Source organism: Eupeodes corollae, chromosome 1, assembly GCF_945859685.1.
Source record: "Eupeodes corollae chromosome 1, idEupCoro1.1, whole genome shotgun sequence".
In the NCBI taxonomy this organism is placed as follows: Eukaryota; Metazoa; Arthropoda; class Insecta; order Diptera; family Syrphidae; genus Eupeodes; species Eupeodes corollae.
This window is the reverse complement of record NC_079147.1, coordinates 115,082,399-115,109,061: the sequence shown is the minus strand read 5'-3', so window position 1 is coordinate 115,109,061 and position 26,663 is coordinate 115,082,399. Positions and strand designations below refer to the sequence as shown.

The 26,663-nt window shown below is 32.5% G+C and overlaps 1 protein-coding gene and 1 long non-coding RNA gene across 3 annotated transcripts in view; both read right to left on the bottom strand.

Annotated features, from left to right (window-relative positions):
- The window catches only part of LOC129953652 (hemicentin-1), a 403,952-nt gene that overhangs the window by 109,324 nt on the left and 267,965 nt on the right, over positions 1-26,663 (bottom strand). The window lies entirely within an intron of this gene.
- On the bottom strand, positions 3,532-4,571 carry LOC129953655 (uncharacterized). The gene is made up of 4 exons (XR_008782565.1): positions 4,071-4,571; positions 3,872-3,997; positions 3,721-3,801; positions 3,532-3,655 (listed from the first exon to the last, which is right to left on the bottom strand). It is a non-coding gene; the product is annotated as an uncharacterized LOC129953655 (long non-coding RNA).

Below are 26,663 nucleotides of genomic sequence, written 5' to 3'. Positions count from 1 at the left end.
CTGACAACAGTACTCGCACACAGGAATGTTTGAGAATTGTCAGTCGCTAGGCCCTAGTTCTCAAACGGACTGTTGCGCCAACCAATTTATTTATTTATAAGTCCTTTCTGCATTCCTTGACATTAAACAAATGTATTTTAAGGCGATATCTATGACAGTTTTTGTGATACGGTCGAAGAAATAATGTATACCGAAAGTTCGGACATACATATGTACACACGGCCACGTACATCGCTCTAAGATCCTTTAGTTTAGATTCGAATGGCGTTAAAAAGTTAGGAATCGGACCGGTAACAATAACTTATTATTGAATTTAAAAAGGTTCAAATTCATACAAAAATGAACTTTGATTTAATTACTCCGCTTTTTAAAGTTTCGATCGGTGATCTTATACACCCTTGCCTTAAATATATCTTCTCACTGCAATAACTTTCGTTATTTATGAATGTATACACATGTTTGAGGGCCCAGGATATGTCCAGTTCTAACCATAATCCGCCATCACTGGTTACGTTAGTACCTATCTACATATAAACCTACCCATATACTTTTTTACTTTACTTCGAAGGTTTTAAATTCCTTTTTCTGCTCGTTCAAAATATTTTTTCTTGTTATTTCAACCCTTCAAAGGAACAAACACCATAAGTGCTACCCACACATTCCACCCTAAGGTTTCGATAAGAAGGTAAACTCTCCGTTATGAAAACTCCATTGAAATCCTTGAGTGTTTTCTCGCATTTTGTGTCTGTTTTTCCCTTAACCAACAATGACAACAACAACATTCTTTGCACTGTGTTCAGACAGACAATAAAAGTGCCTATGTTTATTATGTTCTGATGAATTATTAGCATCTGGCAAGGATGTTTCATGAACAATTTTCGAGGATAAGTCATAAAATTTAACGATATTTCAAATATTTTATTTTTCCTAATTCCTAATTCCTTTCTTTTTTTTACTTTTCTTTATCGATATATGTATTGTGTGGTTTCTCTCAGTAAAGGTTTGATGGGGAGGCGCACGATACGACGGACGGACGGACGATGACTCGTCATATAGTGGTTTCCCTAAAGAGTAAATCCTTTCGGTTAAAAATCCACCCGCCAAAAGAAGGACTTAAAAACAAAATAAAGTATCCGACCCAGCGGTGAAATTCTTCGTCCGTTCGTTGTGTCGAAAAATTGTTGTAATAAAAATTTATTTCGAAATAAAAAGAGATTCTAATTTATTGGTATTTACTTAGTTATAAACGGGTACATGAAACTATATGAGGTGGAGAGACTATGTCGTTCAATTTTGTTTTCTTTCTGAACCGAAATAGGTTACACATACCTACCTAATCGGAATGGAGAAAGGATTGAATGGATTTTCGATTATGACGCGTGGTTAGGGCTAAAATATTCACACAAGGGCGAGCATTAGAAGTAGCCCAGAGAGAAGGGTATAAAACATCATGCCAATGCCAATGCCAATGCCAATACCGGTGGTATAATGAGACTCTTGGGCATCGTTTGATGTGCAACTCTATACATATGTTGGTGTTTTATATAGAACCATAATAATCGTTAAATGAAAATTGTTGTGAAACAATGGAAATCTTTTTTGTTCAAGTTTGTTTCTGCTTTTGTTTTAGGATGAGCAAAGGATTAGGGACGATTTATGTGCTTTTTATTTTTTGTTTGGTCTATCTTCAAATAAATGTGGCATCTAATTGTGCTATGCCCGACTAAATAAAATGGCTATCTAATAAATATTCAAACAAAGATTATGGTGACTTGACGCAAACGATTCTCTTTAATTGAGATCTTTTAGCTTTTATTAAATTTAGTTTTCTTAAACCGTGAACAATTAAAAATAAATGCAGTTTCTTGTTCCATGGTTTATAGTAAACAAAAATTGTATTCAATTCATAGCAGAGATTCGTTTTAATTGATTTATTAAACGCTGTCTTATTGTGAAGTATTAAAAACATATACATATGTATATTTTTTAACACGAATGTTCATACGTATTGTTTTTAAATTTCATTCTAAAATCACAAGTCACTTATATCATGAATCCATTTTACATAATTGAGGCCTTTGGTCGTAGATATAATCAAGGGATTGAGATTATTTCAAGATATGCATTAAGACTTGAAACTGCGAAATATTTCTACAATATTCAACTTGAATTTCATCTCAGAAAACAATGAAGAACACTTAAAAGCTTGGATAACATCGATGACACTTTGTGCAAAAGACGATTTTAATATGCATTTCATATTTATATTAATATTAAGAGCTTAATATAAATGCGGAGGTTCTTTTATGATAATTGAATTCCATAAATGACACATCACTATGAAACAGCAAGAGAATAATTTATTAGAAACTAATCTACCTGGAAGTTTGATTATAAATTACACATATTTTACCTTGCACAGAAACGTTACACACATACCTATGCAACCGAATTACTAATTAAATCCATTTTGCCATTTGTACGTGCTTGTTTTCTCGTCCTTTCTGCAGTCAAGAAAATAAGGGGAACTTTTGGTATACTCACTTTACCATCATCATCTAAAATTTTGTCTCTGATGGTGCTTTTCCCCTTGAGGCTTCAAAGTCGTCCCACCTTACCTCCGACGCAATTAAGTTAAGCAAACAAAATTTAATCTATCAACGATTTATCATTTCCACAGGAACAGCTGAGAATAAGAAAACATAAGTGAAGGTAGTCTCGTCACAACCAGAGGCAGCAACCCACATAACATCAGCAACAGCACATTAGGAGAATTTTAAGTCTTTGGAACCTTCGTCTTCCGATTTTGTATTACGAAATTCTCAGGGATATTTATCTCACTTAAGTTTATCGTACTGGTAAAAATCAGAGTATCAGGGCAAAAGTATAAAACTAATCCGAACCTTACTTCATCTCTATCCCATATACAAATCCTTACATGCACACGAACAAACACATACACATGCCATACTTCCTTTGTATTTAAAAGCATATACCCAGTAGGAAATTTCAAAAAATTCATCGGTGAATCACCAACTTTTTCCTTGGTGAATGGAAGCTACACCCCATGAAAACATGGTGAAAACATCAGTGAAATTAACATGGGGATTGGATTGGCGTTCACCAAGTTGTGAATTTCATGGTGACTGTTCAGAGAGGAAATCACCAAGCAAGTGCATTTGGTGTATTCCAAAGTGAATTGTAGTTGATGAAAAATACCGTGAACTCACACCGGGGAAATCACTGGGTTAGTGGAGTTGCTGATATACTTGTGTACTTTACATTGGTGGAAAATGTGATGAATGTTCACCAAGGAATTTACTTTGCAAAATTGAATGCCTTTTTCATAAATGAATATTGGCCAGTGGTTTCCTTAGGGAAGCCAATGTAACTCATTCACTAATGCAAATTGACCTGGTGAAAAATGTAGTGAATGTGCATAAATAAAGTCAATCATGTTTTTATTATCGAATTATTTTTTACTCATACCTAAATCTTTGGATACAAATATTAAAAAAAAAAACAGCCATGTAAATTTTTATGATTTTATTGAAAAAAATGCTGCCAATGTGCAGATTCCATTTTTTAGCTGCTCCGTGGTGACACACAAACTTTTAATGTCCGCTCTCATTTCGTCTATCATATCTTGTTGATTCTATACAAAATGTAAAGCAGATATATAGAAATTTAATTTAATAAAATAATAATAGTTATAATTACCGTTTTCTTAAAAATCCGCCTTGGCTGCTTTGTGGGTGAAAATTCAATGGAGTCCATTGCCGACTGTTTAGATCCGGAAGCCTTTATAAAAAGAGCAAAAACATAGGATTAGATAATTGTAGAAATTGATTTGTAATTTAAATGAAATTACCTGAATATTTTTCTTGTCCATTTGAACACAAATTCTACCAATTTACCAAAATATTCACTTTTTTACAATTATAATTTATTTTCTAAACTCTTTTTAATAACTTTAAGCTTTACTCACTTGTTGACACTATGATAAATGAAATTCAACTGAAAACTGTTTCTCGAAAAAACAACAATGCTCTCAAAAAAAAATCACTTACCCCGAACACTGTGCGTTGTTGTTGGAAATAACTTTGTTTCTAAGCAAACCAGGCTGACGATCGCGAATCGAAGTTTTTATGATATGTAAAAAACCCGAACATTGCAATCCTTCAACCATGCGTCGCCATCACCGTCGGTCGTTGTTGTTGGAAATAACTTTGTTTCTCGAAGCAAACCAGGCTGACGAACGGGAACGGCAATTTTTTATTGTATGTAAAAAACCCGAGCATTGAAATTCTAAAACTGAAGCCAATCTCCGTATTATTCAGTGGCAGGTAGAGAAGAAAAAGGCAAATATAAACAAAAACAAAACACCCATCTCGTGCTTCATATCGGGAATGAAATATTTTACAAGGAAAAAGATAGGGTGGATTGTATAATCATAGGAAAAACGCAATGCCTTTCAGTAAGGATTTCATTGCATGCTATTCCTAAATGATTCGAGTAGCTGATTTCCTTGGCGATTTCACACAAAATTTTCATTGGTGAGCAAATTTCCTACTGGGTACCAAGAAGAAAGTAAACTACCAATGCTCGTAAGGACTTATTGCTTAGAACGAATCTATTTATATCTAAAACCCACTCTCTCTTGGAAAAGTCAATTATCTTGCCCTCAAAATACTCTCCAAAGTAAAGGTAGGGAATCCATTTTGAAGGAATAACAAAGCTTTGTATACCATTTCATGGATACTTCCACCCGTCAGATGGAAACTCCATGATAAATAGCACTTGACACTTCATTATTAGCCTTCGAAGTCGGAATCAGTTTTTTTTTCGGAGAGTTCATCTCACTGGTCGGGTCGGGCTTGCCTGCCATGAGAGTCCTTTGTATTTATATCCTTTAAAATAAATTTGAGTGTGCTTGTGTGCAGTTTAAGAAGAAGAGCCTCTTACATATTCTCAGGTTTGTTTTGGACTCTTGGATAAACCCAACCAACCACAGGAAAATACCATTTTACCTTAATAATCCAAGTGGTTATTGCCTGTCACATCAATTAAACGATTGACTTCGATTTAATCATTTCCACCAAAAGTGTATTGCAAGTAGAAGCCAGGTAGAAGTGTATATACAAAGTATACTAGAGGGTCTACGGGAGAAAACAGTGCTGTTGAAGACAGACATTATGTGAGTCCAGATAATCTAAGCCCAATTCGCTTGATAGAATATTACAACCACCAACTGAAGACGGAGAAAACAACAACGAGAATCTATAAAAACGATGTCAAATATAGTCCACCTATATAAGTGAATTTGACAGTGAACCTAATCCTGTTAATGTATAGGATTTTTAAATAAGATTTTTGATTTTACGTAACCCAGTATTTGAACACTGCCATCTCAAGCCAGTTAAACAATTAAAGCTCCTGGTTTTGTGTTTTAAGGTTGGCCAATGTTATATTTTCATGTTTTTTTAATTTGAAATGAATCAAAAAACAAAATGTCCCTAAATGATGAACTCAAACTTCTTGGTAATGACTTTTGTATGAGTGACTATTGCTCATTTTTATATTTCTCGGCGGTTTAAGGCCCCTACTCCAAATCAAAGATGTCCATGTGTGCAAGTGAACGTACTTTCGGGATACCATTTTTCGTTGTTAATACCTTTAGAACCAGTAGAGATATCGACTTCAAATAAATGTTGTTTTACAGACAATAACATCGAAGGATGCAGCACGGATTTTAAGAAAAATTGAGTGTGTGATTTTTGTACTATAGCAATTTAAATAAAATAAACATTGGTGTGCACTCCAAATATTTTACGAACTAATAGCTTTAGCGACTTCAATTCAACTTTATAAAAAATGTGATGTGATACGAAATTCATATAGTATGTATTTTTGAAAAAAAATCTCAATCAACGTTTTTCTGTAAATTAAAAGAACAACTGAACCATAATATGGTTGCCCTCAAACAGAACTGATATTCCAAAATAATTGAAACAATAATGTTTTCAACATCTGGTAAAATTTTTAGAATAATCGTATTCATAGTTTTTTTATAAAAACCTGAAAAATGTACGACTAAAAATTGGTTAAAATTGACTATTAAATTTTTTGAATAAAGTTATTGGCTTTCAAATTATTTTATCAGGTAATGGTTTTAGAACTTGGATTTTCAACGCTGATATCTTGAGAACAAACAAAACTTATTAACTTCAAATTTTCTGCATCCGATATGAAATTGTGTTTTTTAATATTTCCTAAAGCTATTATTAATTCAAATAAAAATGAAAACCTGAAACAAAAAATTATTAGAAAGTATTAAAAATTAAATTTTAAATTATCTGAAGAATATTATAAATATTGTTGTCAAAGTTTTTCAAAACTTAAGGACAGTGTTTTCCTATAGAAATATATGAATTTAGCTCTTTGAAAAAATTCCACAGAAAACATATTAAACTTAATTTTTTGTTTGAATTGAATTGTCACAAAAATCTTGCTTAAGATTTTAAATGGGTACCAATGGGAAGTATTCAGTGTGGACTCCAACCTCTTTTTTGTATTTTGAATTTGATAGTTACTGTCGGGAATTTAGTTTTCAAGCTTAGTTTCAAATTTATAAAATCATTTATATTAAAAGACATTGTAGAATTAGAATTCATTCAATGCATGTAGTACAGTAGTTTTTAAATTTCTGAAAGATGATAGAATTAACCAGCAAAAAAAAAAAAAAACAACACAAATAATGGACAGAGTATATTTCTTTTCCAGTAGTGAAAAACTTTCCTGCTAAGCTCTGATATCGTTATGGAAACTGAAACTTTTTTCTGTGCGTGGGTGGGTAAGAAAAGTTCAAATGAAAAAGACGTTTATTAGGTATATCTTTTGTCAAAAAGAATTTTATTTGACCCTTTCCAAAAAAATATTTAAAGTTTAAAGGAGAAATTTGTTTTCCGAAAAAAGGTAAAAAACGAAGATCTTTAATATAATAATGGTTAACAGAGGCAGGAATACGACTCAAACGGATAATTTCACATTCGTAACCGAATAAAAAATTTTTCAAAGAGTATTTATAACAACATTTTGTGTAAGATAAAACATGTTTGAAGTCAATATCTTCCTTTGTTGTCAAGATATTTGAGTCAAAAACCATTTAATTTCAGTAGGTTGTTGTTTTTTTTGTTTGTAAAAATTTTATTTTTCTAAAAGCTAAACTAAATTAATGTAAACAACAATATAAGGGGTTAACAATTTTGCGGTTTTAAAAGTAAAAGGCTGAAATTCGACTTCTGCCAAACTTAGTTGTTAAATCAATTCATTTTTTCTTCAGTTGATAGTCTGATATTAACGAAAATGGATCATTTAACTATCGCACAACGCATGCAAATTGTTAAAACCTACTACAAAAATGGTGGTTCTCTCACAGCTACATAATCGTATTTAAAAGGAGATTATGGTTTACATAATTGTCCAACTAAGCTAGCAATTGGCAAAACTGTGAAGAAATTTGAAGAGACTGGATTGGTTACAGACATTTTAAGGCTCGAACTAGTAAAAATATCGCTGCTCTAAGTGAACCTGTTGCCGATTACGGAAATGTGTTTATTCCTCGTCGTTCTCAGGAATTTAGACTGTATTATGGCACATTATGGCGTATTTTGCATTTGGATCTACACCTACTTCCATATTAAGTCCTTCTCAACAACAACAATTGAAGCCAGCTGACCATTCCCAACGTCGAAGATACGCTGAATGGGTGCTTGAATAACAGGCGTGGACTGCGATTTTTGAGCAATATTCAACGACGAAGCACATTTCTCATTCGGTGGGTATGTTAATAAATAAAATTGTTGTATGTGGGGTTCTGAGAATCCTCAAGTAATTAAACAGAAGCCATTACATCCACAAAAGTCACTGTTTGGTGCGCTCTTTAGTCCGGAGCGGAGGTGTGATTGGACCTTACTTCTTCGAAATTGACAATGGAACGAGAGTCACCGTGCATTCTGAGCATTATGGTCAAATGATAACCGGTTTTTTCTTATCTGCTATTGAAGAATACGACTTGGAGAATATATGGTTTCCATAAGACGGTTAATAATCAAAGAATTGTAAACATGTTGGCTAAAATCCTTTTTGTACATATTATTGTTTAAAGTTTTTAGACTAAATATTTTATTTAAATATTCAGTTTTAAATAAAATGTTTTTGACTTAATTTTTTTGTTTCAATTAATTAAAATTGTGAATTGAAAATTAAATTCGACTCGACTTTTTATTCATATACGAAAATTAATTAAATTTAAGCAGCACCATTACTTTCTAAGTTAACCTAAGCTTTTTTTCAAAATAAAACATTGGTGAAGTAATTGCAGTTGATATTTTATTTTATTGGCATTGATATATATAATATTTTAAATTCGACATAGTGCACAAATATTCTGGCTTAACTTATGTTTTCGATCTGATTTTTTTATTAACTTCCCATAGGAAGTTATTAAAATGGGTCCGATTTGTCAAATTGAAAATTTTGACATTTCTCGACGTTTCAAGGTCCCTAGAGTCGAAATAAAAGATTTTTAGAAAGATGTCCGTGCGGTCGTGTGTACGATCGTCGTCCATAGCTCAAGAACTAGCAGAGATATCGATTTCAAATAAATTTTATTATACAGATAATAAGGTAAAAAGATGCAGTAAGGGCTCTCAAAAAAAAAAATTGTAACGTGATATCAAAGAAGTAATTTTTTGAAACAAAGCCATTTAACGGTTTTTTTATAAATAAAAAAAAATGAAAAAAACATTTGTCACCTCCAAAATTTTACTACTAAAATATGATTTTATTTCTAAAACAATTTTGTGTAACGAAGAATAATGTTTTTGACATTTGATACAATTTTGAGAAAAATCGAATTGACAGGTTAAAAAAAAAAAAATCAAAAAAAAACATTACTCAAAGTTGGTAAAAATTGAATATCGATTCAAATATCTTTTCAAAAATTTTAAATTTAGGCTTCAAACATATTTAATCGTATGAGAAATATATTGTTTTAAAACATTCTGAAAATGTTGAGACAAATCGAATTGACAGTTTTTTTTACAAAAAAACTAAAAACCGAAAAAAATTAACAAAAGTTGGTAAAAATTGATTTTCGACTCAAATGTCTTTTCAAAACTTGGAGATATTGGCTTTAATATACATTTCTCTTTCAAAAAATATTGTCGTCAACATTCAGTAAAATTTTGAAAAAAATCGAAGTGACTGTTTTTTTACAAAAAAAAACTAAAAACCGAAAAAAATTAACAAAAGTTGGTAAAAAATAATTTTCGACTCAAATATCTTTTCAAAAATTTGAGATTATAGCTTTTATCTAATTTCACTTATAAGAAATATTGTTTGCAACATTAGGACAAATTTTGAGAAAAATCGAAATTACTGTTTATTTGACAAAAAATAAAAACCTAAAAAATAATGTATAAAAGTTGGTAAAAATTGATTTTCGACTCAAATATCTTTTCAAAAATTTGAAATAATAGCTTCAAACTAATTTTATTTTATAAGAAATATTGTTTTCAACATTCGATAAAATTTTAAAAAAATAAATCGAATTGACAGTTTTTTTTACAAAAAATAAAACTCTGAAAAAAACAATACTAAAACTTAGTAAAAATTTACTTTCGACTCAAATAGCTTTTCAAAAATTAAAAATATTGGCTTCAAACTTATTTTATTTCACAGAAAATATTGTTTTCGATATTCAGTAATTTTTATATAAAGATCCACCAGTCTGTTTTTTCATAAAAAATAAAATCTACAAAAAATAGTAATGGAAGTTATAAAAATAGGATGGGAAGTTATCAGTGTGGATCGCATCCCAGCCTCTTTTTGTTTATAGAATTTAATCCTGAGAAATATGTATTTTAAATTTAAAGTTAATTTTGTATTTTAAATCTAATTCAATGGAAATAAAACAGCAGGAAAATGTATCATACGCTGAGTGTATTATATTTAAAGTGTATTGTGTATATTGAGTGTATTGTATTGTATACATACATATATATGTATGTTTATTTTTGTATCCTTCGTTCGTAAAAAAACAAAGTAAACATTATTATCCTTTTGTCAAATGACAACTTAAGCATGCACACAGTCATCTACTCCTTTACCTAAGGTAACAAAGTTCTGTTATTTTCTACTACACTTTTTTAGAAAATAAAAATGTTTTTTTTTAAAATAAAACCGTCTCCAATCTATTTAATAAAATAAAGGGAGAGGGATAGAAAAAACCAATGCTCAATCTGTCGACATAAAAACAAATAGAATACAAAAAGGACATTGTATATATACAAATTGCATACACAGTCTGGGTGGACAAGAATTTAAATTTTTTTAAATTCAAAAATATCTTAAGGACGACGACATCGTTTGTATTAAACATAGATACTTCAGGCATGCTTAGTTTCTATATATCTGCAAGGAGAGCTTACAGTGAGACAAGTCCAAGCCATTTTTCAAAAATCATACAAACACATTGTGGAAGGATATAAGAATCCATATTTTTTTTCAGGATCAGGTTCCCAGGGTGCGGTTTCTTCACTTTCGAATGTCTTAGGGGCAATACTGTAAAAATATAAATTAAAAATAAGACTAAACCATACTTTCAAATTTTCAAAGAATGAGTGTAATAAGGTTTTGGAGGCTAGCAAATACAACTACATATGTACTTCAATAGAGAAAACTCAACAATTAAAAACCCACTTCGGTTTTCTTGTAAGCGTTCCACTGTTTGGAGATATCTCCTATACGTAGAAAACATTTCCAGAAACAAAAAATAAATAAATGCTTACAAGTATACCTAGTATAATGTACATCCGTATTAAATGCACTCCCAAGATATTTTGTTTTGCTACGAAAATATGCAACATAGAATCGTTTTGTAAGAAAAATTTCATTGCAGATGCATGTTTCCAGGAACATACTTATATTCGTAGATTTTGTTCACGACGTTCTCCATATTTGAAACGTTATATATACATACGTATGTATATAATTTAAGTTACGTTTAGTCCCTTTACACACATTCTAGAGTGCAGTTAAAAAGGAAATCAAATCAAATTGCAGTTTTCGAAATAGGTTTTAGTTCGTTTTCTTTATGAAAGTTACGTGTTTGTAGAAAAATAACTCATTTGTATCTGTGGATTTCCTAAATTAGGTGGCGCAAAAGTCCGAAAAGAACCATGCGACTTTCAGCAATCAGCCATTCATGTGGGCGAGTCATTTCAGGGATGGAGCGGACCTATAATTTTATGCGAAATCCGAACGGCAAATTTACGAAAGCACTTTTCATGACAAGAATAACTATTCAAAACTTGTCAATTCCTCGTAAGAGACAGTACCCATGAAAAAAAAACTTTAAATAGCACAGTCACGGTTAAACCCATGATCTCTGGCATGAAAGCCCTGTGCACTTACCATCACACCACTGTTATTTTATTTTGAAACAAATAATTGTTGGTTCAAATTCAAAAATACTTCACTCATGACATAACACCTTTTTTTTTAAACCCACCCATATTGAATTTTTCGGAAATGTAATTTCATTGTATATTGTATAAATGTGAAACTATAGGTTAAAATCAAAAATACAGACAAAAAAAATAATATGAAATAATTTTAAGTTGGTTAGCTCAATTATTTTTGGAAAATTCTATATTTTGAAAATGAGTGAATCAAATAACGTCAAAAGTGTAAAAAGTATGTATTTTTTAAATGCAGCTGGATGTTCATATAGAAATAAAACTATTATATTCGAAAGTATAACTGTATTCGGAATTTCAGTGTCATTGATTTTTGTAACTGGTTGAAAATAAAAAAAAACACACACACAAATGCCACATAGGTTATTACATTAAATGTGTTTATAAGTGCGCAGGAAAATTTTTGGAAAGCATACTTTAACCGAAAACGCATTCCATTATTCGTTTTTTTTTTTCACTTTTATAAGTTTATGCCTAAATCTTTTCTAACAAACACGATATCCTTAAAAAACACCTTCATTGTAACTTGAAAGAACGTTGAATTGAACAAAGACACATTTCTGATTCTTACTGAACCAGTGCACAAAAAGGATATAATCTGTGGTATGTTTAATGAAGAAAAACCGAAAGACCATCACGCAGCCAAACAGTGTTGTAACTTAAGACATTTTATTTTAACAAATTATGTTTTTCTAAATAACGTAATTATAATATTGTTTATTTAAATAAATATTTAATACTTAACAATCGCTCACATTGTACCTACGTTACGTAATATGTTTAAAGTTGTTATCATAAATTAATCGTTGGCTAGCCAGCTCGAACCAAAAACCTCAACTTTATATTTATGCATTCAGACATACAAACATGTGCATGTAGTATAAATATGTCCTTATAAAATCGCGAATACAAACAAATTATTCGCATATAAGCTTTTTTAACAAAAATGTAAATCTTATGTCGTGCCTCCAAGCAATTGAAAATCAAATTTTTCATGCGATATTATCTTTGTAACTTCGGCCTCGTATTCAACACACATCGTGGTTTCGATTTCTCAAGCAACTCTCGACTTCCCACAATACAAACTTCTAAAGCTCATTTCTTGCAAGAAGGTTGTTAGGGAGTAGGTACATATTAAAAAATATATTCGAGAAGCTTACGTGCCGAGGAGGGTTGGTGCTGGTTCTGACTGAAAACAGGATCACAAGGATGAGCACATTATTCTTTATTTCATATCACTTTCCATTACATTGCGTCGTCAGTTAAGTTATATCCTTTAAGAGGTTCCTTAAAAAAAGATATGGCAGTCGAAGAAAATTGAATTATGTTGAAAATACTTTTTCAAGGATCGCAAAATTTTTTACAGAATTTTTATTTGAAAAAGAAAAAATGATAAGTCAACCCGGTTTCCGGGGCTCTCCAATAAATTCTATCTTAAAACTTTAACACATACAAATGGCACACACTTCCTTCGGCTCCAGTCGATGATACTTATGTGTATGTATGTATAGGAGTTTAGGACGAAAGGCGTTACCTCAACACCAAGGCTGCTTGTGCTGCTTTTGTCATCCTATCAATTTAAAATCTCGTCCTCCTCTGCCCCCTTGTATACCTATTCTATACAATCACATATTTTTAAAACAACCCTGACATATGGAGGGTAATTCTTTCTGTTGCCCGGTTTAACAAAAGAATTATCATATCAGTTTTTCAACTTCCGTAAGTGGGTATGCCAGTAAACCCTTCTCTTAAAATGTGTCGTGTGGCAGGAAATATCACACAAACAAGAACCAAGAAGTTTTACCAAAGGAATGATGAAAATTTTCAATAGGCATTTAACACGCAATATGGAAATGAGCAGAGAATGAAAAAAAGAACATATTTGTTTGTGGGTATTGCAAGAATAAAGTTAAGGGTGGAACCTTTCGAGTAAGAAAATAATAAAAAAAAAGAATATTATGGTATTATGGTGACAGACATGGACCCAATCAAAAAATATTTTTCATTTAGTTTCGACTTCGATCACCATAAATGTATGCATGTATATCAATTTGCAAATTTCCAGGATAAACAATATGTACTCCTTGTTCGGGGTCAATTTTTCTTTTATTATGAAAAAAAAAAATACTTTGAGTATACCTGGAATCTATGTAAAGTTTTTTCGAAAAAATAAAAAGCTGAAAGAAACCTCAAACAGTATTTGTTTTTTCTGTTTTCAATTGATTCCATATCCAAATGTAAATATGTTGCAGAATCAATACGCATACGAAAATACAAAGGTTTAAAAGAAACTTAAGCCCTTAAGGGTTGGTTGTGGTTATTTGGAGCCCATAAGTAAAAAAGGGTACAGGAGCTAGCTTTGGGAGAGGTTCATTTTAACTATGCCTTTGAATACGAAAGCTTATAATACTTTATTTATAAAGAGAAAGGGTAAAAGCCGACAAAGCCGAATTTTAGAAAAACTCATTGGTCTTATAAGTAACTTTTAGGTAAGGGAATATTAAGGTTTCGAATAATGGAGTTAACGTACATACATATGTATTAAGAAAAGTAGAGGTGGGCGAAGGTAGATTAGTAATTGGTAAAAAACCATTTGATATGAAAATAACTTGTTTAAGATAATACACTTTTGAAATTTGTATTCATATACATTCTCGAACATATGTATAATGTATATGCAGTATAGTAAATATGGCAAATTAAATGAATTTGTAATATTTTAAAAAGTAATGAACGTTTCCATGAATTAAGTATTTCAGTGAAGTTGAAGTTTTTTGTATAAATGTTTGTTAAAATAAATTAGGTAGCGCAACAGTCCATTGAGAACTAGGCCCTAGTGACTTATGACTCTCAACCATTCCCGAGTATGAGTGATGTTATGAATTTAGGGGTTCTACAGTTTTAAGCCAATTCCGAACGGGTTATTTGAGAAAGCACTTTTCATGACAAGAATTACAAAAGGCAAGAATCGACCCCAAGACTTCTAGCATGAAAGTCCATCGCACAAACTATCATGCAGAGAGCGCTAAATGTTTGTTACCTTACAATAATAAAACTCAATAGGAAAGCAATATTCTTAAGGCTAAATTGTTTACTGAACAAACCAAGCGAAACATTTTCTTATACCATGCATCCCAATCATACCCAACAACTTACAATTAAATTTTAAAGACCTCGCACAGTAACACAAATTACGAACAGATCGAATTTTTTTAAATTTAATTTGGTATAAAATATTAAAAAAAATACATTGAGCTTTAAAGGAGGAATTCTGTGATAGTAAGAACACATCTTTGAATAATTCCAAAACCCTTACTGCTTAAACTCATTGACACTCTATCAAATAACAATCATAACAGCCAAAGACACTATGCATTACTAAAACAAAGCATTTCTATTCAAGAAATTACACTTTTTTAAAAATTTTACTTGAATCAGGTAGCAATGAAATAGGCCTGTTGTTGTTAACTTCATTAACGGATTATCTTTTAATCACCAGTGATGAGTTACAGGTTGAACATAAGAGCCATTCCATCAACTAAAAAACATCATATTTTTCTTAACATCATTTTATCGCGCTTTCCAGCTTGTATAAAATAAATATGTAACATTTTCTTATAACCATAACTTGATTTAAATCCTTCTTTTTATGAATTAAAATTAATTGTTTGTTATATCAAAATATTTTCTTTAATGATATGTAAAATTTTTTTTGCGAGAATTTAAATTTGAAAAATATTTTAGTTACTTCCAACCTCAAAAACTAAAAACGATATCACTCCCTGAATAATTGCGAAAAAAATCGTTTCATTCACTGTCCAGATTTTATACTCACCCACTAGAATAACAAAAATTAGACCTTACCTGAAATGACAAACAAAAATATTCAAGTTAAAAAACATATTAGGCGATATCATTTTTAAACTAAATTTAAAAAAATAAGTTTAAGCCAAATATAAAAGTTAAGGCTATTAACAACTTGAATGTCATGATAAAAGGTCATATCACAGCCCCATTTCAAATATTCTTCCAAAATTATTTCACGGTGAAGAGCATACTTTTCGCTTTGCCAAAAAATATACTCACACAACTTACCTAAAAACCTAGAACCCACAAATGACTTTTTGTTTATAATGCAGTAGTCACTTGCATGCATTAAATATTTTTCAGAAAAGTTGGTTGGTGTGTGATTTTGCGCATGTATGATATGGCTCTGTAAATTATATTCGTGCCACATCATAAGAAAAAAGGTCTTAAGGATTTAATGTACAAATTTTAACGTAAAATTATGGAAAACTTTGCCGACAAAGTCTCTTCCTATGTTTATGTATAAAAGTTCACGTATAAAACCACTGAACTTTACTTGAAATTAGAGCAGTAGGTATAGTATTCGAGGACATATTTTCTTTTTTCTTATGTTAAAAATAAATACACTCCATGTCACAGGACATTCATAAGGACATACAATTTTCTATTGATTTTAGGGAAGTAACAGGTAATGCAAAAATGAAGAGGTGAAGAGACAAAAATTCGATCTCAACCAAGATTTTAAGAACAATTTTCAGTCGTATTGTAGATACGATACAATTCTTAATTTATTATTCGGTATTTGGTCAAAATGGATATTGCAATGAAACAATGAAGTTACATTTACTTCTCACAACTTTTCTTTAAATTCATGACCATTGCAATTACAGGGAAAGATGGAGCGTATTCAACATTACACATTCGTGTAGTACGGATAAAAACGAATCTCTGAAACTCACAGTACAGCCGAAGTTGGACTCAGGGTTCATTTCTAGAAGAAACTAAGTTTAAACTGTTTAAGGGGAGTAGGAGCAGATGGCTACTTCATTAGAGAATAGTCCATTAAAATGTCTGTAAAAAATGTTAAACAAGAAAAAATTTTTAACGATGACGTAATAAGCTAGTTATTGTCGCCAATCGCTTTAAATTTCTTCGTTGAATACTGTCTCTTGAGTATGTTTCTGAGATGGGAACTATACTCAAGTTTTTGACATATATATATGATAAGTTCCGAGCAATCGATTCTGTGCCAACCTTCTGGCTTACTCCTTTCACAGTCCAAATTTTAATGAACTCCAGGAGCACAGATTCATTTATTTATAATAATTCTGAACGAAATTTCATACAAATATTATTCAATGTTCGTACGATCATTTTGAAAGTGATCATATAAAGTTGTTTATCAAAGTATTTTTCAACTATAATACGGCAATTCTGCAATTTTCATCGTTCTCGATGATACAATCCATAACCGTCATTATTTTGAAACAAAATAATAATTTTAAAACAATTCAAGACAAATAGTAAGCTCAGAGGTTTAGCTCGCAAGCGTAAACTTGTCTTTAACGATTAATAACAAACCTTAGTAACTCAAAGGCAAATAGCTTGTCTACTTATATTCGCAAAACAATCCATATCAGCAAACAATAAGCTCAAAGGTTTAGCTCACAAGCTTAAACTTGTCTTATTTGCCACAAAACCAAAGGAACTCAGAGGCGGACAGCTTGTCTGCTAGTATTCTAAACCATTCCACAATCAACCAACTATAAGCTCAGATATTTAGCTCTCGAGCATAAACTTGCCTTACACCATTTAGCCCAAGCACTCATAATATAATAATTAACAAAAATCAAAAGTTCTTCAAACTTCAGCCAATTACTTGGTAACAATTTAATAATGACACATAATGTTTCTAATTTTCTTTTGGAACTGGTCTAATAGTTTCTCTTGCAGCAACTATAACAATTTTGGAATTGATTTTCTTCAACTTGTACCTGTCATTCGGCAACACGCCTATGACCTCGTAAATGCCTTTAAAGTGAACCGTATTTCCGTATTTGGTTGCTTTTGTTTAGAACGGTAGCACCTATTTCTAGTTTAGTTGGAGTAAATGTACTCTTAAGAAACCTTGTCTTCATTTTTCCAGATTCTTCTTATTTTCCGTCAATTATTAAATATTTTGCTTTTATATTTCTTTTTTGCTTTAAAATTTCTTTTTATTCCTTCCTTTAGGGTTATCCCACTTCTGATGATAATTGATAAGTTCCGAGCATTCGATTCTGTGCCAACCTTCTGGCTTACTCCTTTCACGGTCCAAATTTTAATGAGCTTCAGGAACTAAAAAGCTAACAATTCTATGTTCAGAAAAATACGAATCGGCTAAGAAGTTTCAGACAAAATAGAGAGTTGTCAGAAATAGAAAAGAGCCCTGTAGAACACCAGTATTTAATTTCTGGTTTTCAAAGCTTGGACCTGTGCAATACTACTTGTATTAAACGGTGTGAAACGTAATTTCTAATCTAACGAAGAAGGGATTCATTTAAACTGAAGACCTTATATTTTCTGTTACTGTTACTGTACTGTTCACTTGTCTCTACTTAAACTTCACTTGCTTGTTTTTATTATTGTTGAATGTGCTAATTCAAAATAAGTTAGAACTATATTAGTGAATTAAAACCAAATTAAAACAAATTGGTCAAAAAATCATCACTTACAGTCATAACTTGGGCTTGAAATGTAGTATTCCGACTTTAGTAAAACAAACTTTGTATAAAAACAATACTCCCAAAACTGGCATTAGAAAACTGTTTTCGAAGCTAACAACACAAAATCATTGTTATATGCTCAAAATATTTCTAAGAACACCCAACAAATTTGAGTAACTATACTTCCTTTCTCAGACTTACTTATTTACTTAAGGTGGTGCTACAATCCTGTGTGAACTAGGGTCTCACCCAAAAAACGTTTCCATCTAGCTCGGGCCCTAGTTGGATGTTTCCAGTTTCATGCTCCAAGTTGGTAGAAGTCCATTTCCACTTGTGCCCGCCACCTGATTCGCGGTCTTCCTCTACTGCGCTGTCTTGTGGGTGTGCATTCGAAGACTTTCCGGGCTGGCACATTGGTTTCCAAGCGCTCTACGTGACCCAGCCATCGTAGTTGTTGGCCTTCTCCCTTCTGGTTAAGTCTACGTCACGTACAGCTCGTCAATCCATCTTCTCCTCCACTTCCATTCTATGGATACGGGACCGTAGATCACACGAACAACTTTTCTCTCGAAACGAGCCAAGGTGATTTCATCCGCTTTGTCATAGTCCATGCTTCTGCACCGTATAACAGCGACACTTTGGTCCCTTGAGAGAAGGCTTTGCTACTCAATTGCTTTCTTAGCCCAAAAAAACAGGGCTTAGCAAGAGTTATTGCTCGTTTGATCTCAGTTCTGGTAGACGAAGTCCTTGACTACCTCAAAGTTACGTCTGTTGATGGTGACGTTTTGACCGAGAAGTCAGTGTTGTAAGTCCTTTCTTGACAACGGCATCTTCTTTGTTTTGACCTCATTAACCGTTACACCCATTTCTTCCACCTATGTCTCAATAAAAGCCCCATTCACATCACACTGAGTTCTTCCGATTATGTCAATGTTATCAGCATATGCTTGTAATTAGACTTTTGAATGACAGCGCCACTAGTGTTGTCAAATCTAGATATGCTCGTCCCTGTATATGCTGTCATATGCGGTCTTGAAATCGATGAAATGATGGTGGGTGTCGATTTGATGTTCTTGGATCTTTTCCAAGATCTGCCGTAATGTGAATATTTGATTGACTGTAGACTTTACTGGTCTAAAATGACACTGATAAGGGCCTATCAGGTTGTTAACGATAGGCTTTAGACGTTCAAATTTTACGGCACAGAAGATTTTGTAAGCTCAGCATCGCTGAGACCGATTCCTCTATAGGTGGTGAAATTCAGAGCGTCTCCTTTTTTCAGAATCGGGCAAACAATACTGAGGTTAAATTCATCGGACATGCTTTCTTCCGACTATATCTCACAGATTAAATTGGTGCATGTTCCTAACCAGCTGCTTTGAAGAGCTCGGTATTCAAGCCATCTGCTCCAGCGGCTTTGTTATACTTCAGCTAAGATATGGCAACCTCTACTTCGTCTAAGTCGGGAGAACGGGATTGTTGGCTTTCGTCTTCTATGTTAAATGGATCATCTCATTCTCAGAGTTAACACTAATTTTCGAGTTCGTGAACCGCAAATCAAAACAAATAATAAGACTTTTGTTCATGTACTTTTGTGTGGAGCATAAATATCGAATGAACTTTAATATTTAATCATTTGACTCGGAATGTATTCAACAGACTTCTTTTTTCTTGTGACAATACATCTACTTATACTTGCATTACTATAATGTTGAACTTCTTACCGTATGCAGAAATATTTCATAATTCCATGCGACAATAATGACGTTATATTATTCGAAGTAATAAAGTTGCCCATAAAGTAGTAGAAGGTAGGTATCTTTAGTTTGCTCGGAAACTTGTCCGTTATATCTATTCTTAAAAGATGCACACGAACTATAAGAAGGAGCCAAAGTAGACCAAAAGCAAAAAAGTTAAGGAGATAGTTTACCCGTATAAACTTTAAGTCAGCTAACTTCGTTCCTGTTCACCCTTGGATATTATTTGACTTAGACGAGGACCGACGACGACGCCAACGACAACGCGAACCTCTTTTCAGGATAAAATTTCGAGAGATTCCCATCGTGCACGTAATTAAAGTTACACGTTCGTCGGTATTCGTTTTATACAAACAGGTAGATAGGTTCATAGGGAAATAAAGAACCATGTGTTCATACAGGGTGTTTTAAAAATGTACATTTTAAAAATACTATAATTTTGTAACGTGTTTTTCTTTTATGTATAATTAATAATGGATGATAGAATTTATGAATGAGTTTTGAAAAAAGTTCATAAAGTCAGAGTTTTTGAAGTTGTGTCGAGTAAATAATTCCGATCACCCTGTAAGGACAAAGAACATGACTAAAACTTTATCTTAAGAATAAATCCACAAGAACGGATTGATTTCCAACCGACTAGAATCAAGAAATCATCTCCTTTCATATCATATACATACGTATATACATTTTATCTACATACATATACACTTCTTAATTGAGGACCTCGTATATGTTGGCAGGAGTAAGTTGTACGTTTTTTTTGTGCTACTTCTATATTTTTATATAAAAGCTTCTCTGTCATCATTATCAAACATTAATTTGCAGATTGCCAGCAACGAAGACTTGGATGACAATTAAAAGCAGGAAGCACAGGAGCAATACGAAAGCGCAGCTTGGGGAATGTCTATCTGAAAGGATCAGCAGCAATTTGTGTTAGACGTTATAAAACTTGCACAAAAGTTTTTGTTTTCATAGGATAAATGAAGTGATATAGTTTTATGAGTTTTTGGTGGGATTATATTTGAATAGATGTGAATTTTGCGAGGACATTGTGCAACTGCAAGGAAAACAATTTAATTTGAAAGGTAATACTGGCTTGATTTGATAATTTGAGTGCAAGGTTAATTCATTATACCTATACACAAGGTATATGGTTGAAATTATTATGACAGTCAGTGTGTTTGAAAAACACGAAAGTTTATACGTAGTTAAAAAATCAGAAAATTTCCAAAAATTTATTTGTATTATTATCTATTCAGGCCTTATAATTGTGGGAATATATTCAGGTAGCCATTTTATGGCTAAGGGCTTCCGAAACAGTTTCAACAGTTTTCGGACCCAAATAACTTTAAATAACTCCGCAGAGTCCAAAAAAAGTAGTAATAGGTATTTATGTTTATTTACATATTCGGTAGACATACGATGACACTGCTCAGCAGAGTCGGACAAGTACATATGAATCGTTTTCGCACCACGTTTGCAAAAGTGGATAATGTGTGACCTCAGAGACTTCGTACACGCAGGCGCAAACACTGCGGCAAAAGAATTAAGGCCGAACTAACAACCACCGCGTGGCACATTAGGTGAGTTTGCTTAAAACGAGGAGGCCACCGATTCAAAATCTCACAAGAAAATGTTGTTCAGCGATGAAGTTAATTTTTTTTTGCATTGGCAAATTAAACTAATATCTTTAAAAAGAGACTGTAAGGTGTGGTCTTTGGGCTGGGCAGAGGCAATGATTGGTCCATATTTTCCAAAATTGAATGTTGAAGTGAATTAGGTACGCTATAGAGCTAATATTAATTACTTTTTCGTGTCTGAATTGGAAGCTGTTGATGTGGACGCCATTTGATTTCAAAAAATGCAACAGGCCATGTAACAATCAATGTATTGAATTAATCTTTTGATAAACAAATTATATCGCAACCTAAGCCCGTGTCGAAGCTTCCAACATCGTCAAATTTTACTCCGCTTGTCTACGAAAGTAAGTCCCAAAGGATTAACGCCTTGGAAGAGTATATTCGGCGTTATTGGTAAAATACAGCCCTAACTGTTGTAAAAAGTATTCGAAAATTGGGCCTCTTAGCTTGACTTTGTCTGAGCCCAACCAGTGGCTGTAAAAAAAATCACTCCCTATATTCTATCACGTATTTTCTAGTTTTTTTTTTGAAATGTTTCCAAAGGAATTTGAGAGCCTTCTCATTGGCGTTACTTTCAAAATGACAAAAACATCTTTTATCAGACCTTTGATCTACACTCACTAGTACCTGTAGCATGATGGTTAGCGCGTAGGATTCTTGTTTGTGACGAATGTTGAGCTTCAGCTCATCTTCAATTCAATAAAAACAAAAAATTAGCAGGTGTCATTATCTAACGTTGTACTAAGGCACTTACCGATGGAGGCAATTGACATTTATACTACACTCTTCAATAATGCACTGAATAATGCATATTATCCAGGGCATTTGAAGACCGCTGTGGTTCATCCTTTAGCGAAAAAAGGAAAAGACAACTCCAACCCGTCAAATCTTCGGTCGATAAGTCTTTTCGACTAAGTGACCTGCGGACATCAAAATAATTCCGGATAAACAGTTCGAGTTCAAGGCGGGTCATGACACAATTCATGCTGCGTCTAAACTTGTTTTTCGCACATTGCGACGACTTGAAACTGAAATTAATATCCAGAAGTCGGACACAATTCTGTTCCGGACGTGGGATACGTGCAAGAATTGGCGCAAGATGATCATCGTTGACCTTCACGAGCAGCGATTAGCGAGCAAAAGTGTATTGAAGTACCTCGGTCTCTGCTTAGGTCAGTATTTATATTACGACAGACAAAAAAATGCTGCACTGAGCAGGGCCAGAAGAACCTTCGCTCTGACAAAACGGATGTTTTACAGAACTCGGCTTGACCCCAGAGTGAAGGTTGTTTGCTACATGGCCTTCATTCGGCCGATGATCGTTTATCGTTCCCCTGTGTGGTTCAACGTTCGAGGGGCAGTGTTTACGACGCTGTACTGGCTTATATCAAACAGACGAATTTTCTAACTATTCCAACGAGGTCCTGTTCAACGGGGTTTGAATCAACAGAATTGACAATAATTTCGTTAAAAACTCGTTCGAGGTCACATTGCAAGAGCTTTGTCTTCGACCAACAATTCAATTTTCGGGGCGTTCTATCCGAAACACGAGTATTTTGAAAGTGCACGCTTGAGCGGCTTCTATCTACCAGAGGCATTCTTCTTTTTAGATAGATGAAGACTGATACAAGATAGATTTGCAAAGGCGACTCCTCTACAATCGGTTCGTCATGGCAGAGGGCTTCAATCCGCTCTTGATATTTGATAGTCGGGATGGGGTTTTAAGCCTTGGCCGGCCTACATACTTATTTTATAGTTTCAATGTTAAATTTTAAGTAGAATAGCCATGGTGACACAAAAAAAACATATTTCAAACAAAATATATATACAAAAAAAATATAAAAAAACATGAAATAAGAAAAAAAAGTAAAAAAAAAATGCTAGATAGGTAGATTTACTGCTGTGGTTGTTCTAGTTTTAAGTTTTATGTTAAAGACCTTATTTGGAGTAGTTTTTGAGTAAAAATAATGAAAACAGTTTTTTTTTTTAAATTTTGTTATTAATCAAATTGAATTATAGTAAAATAGATGTTAAGACCGAAAGGCATTAGAATAAGGAATTATTGTTTAACTCCGTGTCCGTATGGGACCAGTAATTTAGTTGTAAGTTATTATTTATTAACCTAGTTATATGAATTTTTGTCTAGCTTTATTTTTTAAGAATTAAGGGGAATAAAAACGAATTTAAAAAAAAAGTTCCTTAGTCTGTCGTGCCAGAGGTCTTGGGTTCGATCCATGCCTAAGTCATCTAAAGTTATTTTCACGGGTACTGCCTGTTGAAAGGAATTTCCAAATCCTCTAAGAATAATTCTTCTCGTGAAAAAAGCTTTCTCAAATAAGCCGTTCATATTTGACTTGAATCTGTTGGTCCCATCCATCCCTGGCAACATTACTTGCACACAGAAATGGTTGCCAGTTGTAAGTCAATAGTCCCCAGTTTTCAACGCACTGCTGCGCCCCCTAATTGTTATTGCTCTGAACTCTTAGTATTGTCATCTAGTTGTTTTTGTTAAGTGCTTGCTTATCATTTCAACTGGTATAGGTTCATTGCTAAGATTCACATAAGTTACATTTTCCATTCTACGAGTATATCACCTTTTTTCACAAACCAACTTCTTAAATTTAAACGTTTTATAGAACATTTGACTTATATAATTTATTATTGTATTTTTGTTTAGCGAAAGGTTAACATCATCTTTATCTATCTATCTATCGTAAAAAGCTAAGCCTAAATTAGTATGCTTTAAATAAAAGAAATAAAAAAGGCTACAAAGTAATGATGAAACGATTTGAACTTATAGCATGTATCCGCTGATGAGCACAACCATATCTGGCAGGTGTTGGAAAATATACCTGCCCATAAGAAACCATATTAGTGAAAACGACACGAAGTCACGTGTTAATGTTTCTTTAATTTGTCTTGTTTGCCACCTGAGGATTATTGTACGTCTTTTGGACTGAAAATTGCAATGTTCCTCACATCAATCCACAATCTGAGTCTGATATTTCTTAACAATGCTTCTATAGTAAGCTGTTCTTATGTTTTCCATGTGTATTAAAATCATATACTTGTACTTTAGCACTTACTTTATATCAAAGAACTAGATATCAACTAGGAGCGGATTTGATAAAAAATTATATTGCTTATCGATAGATATTTAAATGTAGGAGTGAAGGTAATTTATACATTTATCTTTATTTATTCCGTATTGAGGGAAAGCGGAATGTTATAAATAAATATAAATAATATTATAAATGTTATAATACATGGATTGGGATTGTGAGGAATCATTTGATACATTTAAAACCTATAAATCCAGCCCTGACATTTATGCAACAACTTTACTTTTTTAATAGTGGGGCCGCTTGGCTTGAGGTATGATTCCTGTGGCTTGTCGTCTGTTTCCAAAGAAGAGAAGATTTTCTTTAGAAGAATTTTCCACTCAAGTTGCTTGCAGAAGTAATTGTTTTCATATCACACAGACTTACTTTAAGCACAGTGGGACACATATTGTGCTTGATGTCTGAGAGTAGCATTACCTGGAGCACGTGTACTATGCATTATTTTGCACTGTGCAATGAAAATGACACGACCAGGCCCAGGAGCAGAATAGGTGGGTAGCTACTGGGTATCTGGAAGACTCCACGTGAGATTTGTATGCAGGTACATTGTACATAGATATAAATTCTGGGAAAGTAATTAATGGAATTACAAAATTGTCCAACTAATGAGAATACAAGCAATGTCACAACACATATGTTACATACTTATGTATGTATAAGCTTTACAAATGTATGATTATTTGTACAAAGTTCATATAGGTTAGGTACTTAAAAGCTGCTCCTGATGTCTGATGTGATGTTGAGATTAAATTCAAACCATAAAATGATTTTGGAGTGGTGTTAGTTAGTTCTCTGTCGTAGATAACATTCGATACTTTATATTTTGGTGTAAAATGATTTAGTTGGAAAATAATTACGTAACAGGTCACATGCATCAAGATTATAATGTCATGTCAAGAAAATTAGATTCTTCTTCTTCTCGTTTTTGATATGAAACATCCAGACAGTTTTTACAAACCGAACAAATTTTTAGTAATGTTTATGGTTCAGTTTAAACAGAAATATAAAACTTAAAGTTACAACGTTACCTGGAGTTATTTGGAGTTTTAGTTATAAGCAATATAGATATTAAATTTTTGCTTCAGAAAAATTTTAAAAATTTATAAATACATATTATGGGAAATCATTATTCTTACCTAAGATTATAATCTATTGAAATTTTTATGATTCTATCAAAAATATTTTTAAGAAAATGGTAACAAAAGGTTCATGATTTATGATTTATCGATTTTTGTTTTGTTCTTACAGCAATTTTCTTGACAAGGTTCTAGTCTCTAAAAATCGGTTTATTGATTTATTAGAACTCATTTGAATTCTAACTCATTTCTTCATTAAATTTCCCAGCATTAGATTAAGATAGAACTTCAGTTTATAAGAGGCTCAACTTTGGGGTCTAAGATATTAGAACTCGGTTTAGCAATGTTTTTATTTCTTTTTTAAGGACCGAATTTCTAGATTAATTCCGGTTTTAGATTTAATTTCAGACCACGAAGGTATTTTATGTGCAATAATAAAATATTTTAAGAAAATACATAAACTTGCACGGTTTGCAAGAAGCCATACATAAGCGTTTCATAAGTTATAAAGTTAAAAAAAAAATAGGTGGCATTGAGAACTAGGGATTAGAGACTTACAACACTCAACCATTAATGTGTGCGAGTTATGTTGTCAGGAATTGAGGGGACCTATAAATTTTAGCCAACTCCGAGATTTTCGGCTAAAAGAAATAGAAAGCGTTTTTCATGACAAGAATTACTCTTGTAGAATCTGTCAATTCCCCGCAAGAGGCAGTATTCGTGAAAAAAAAACTTTAGATGGCACAGGCAGGGATCGAACCCAAGACCTCTTGCATGACAGTCCAACGTATTTCTTGTTTGTTTTTAATTCATTTTAATTAATTCAACCTTAAACCTAGCTTAAAGCTAGAAAAAAATTCATAAAAACAGCCTAACTAACCATTACTTACAACAAACTTACTGGTCCTATACGGACACTCTAAGTTAAAGTATAACACTTAATACTAATACCTTTCGGCCCTAAGATCTATTTTACTTTGATTCAATTTTATTTATTTTTGTATTTATTAGAA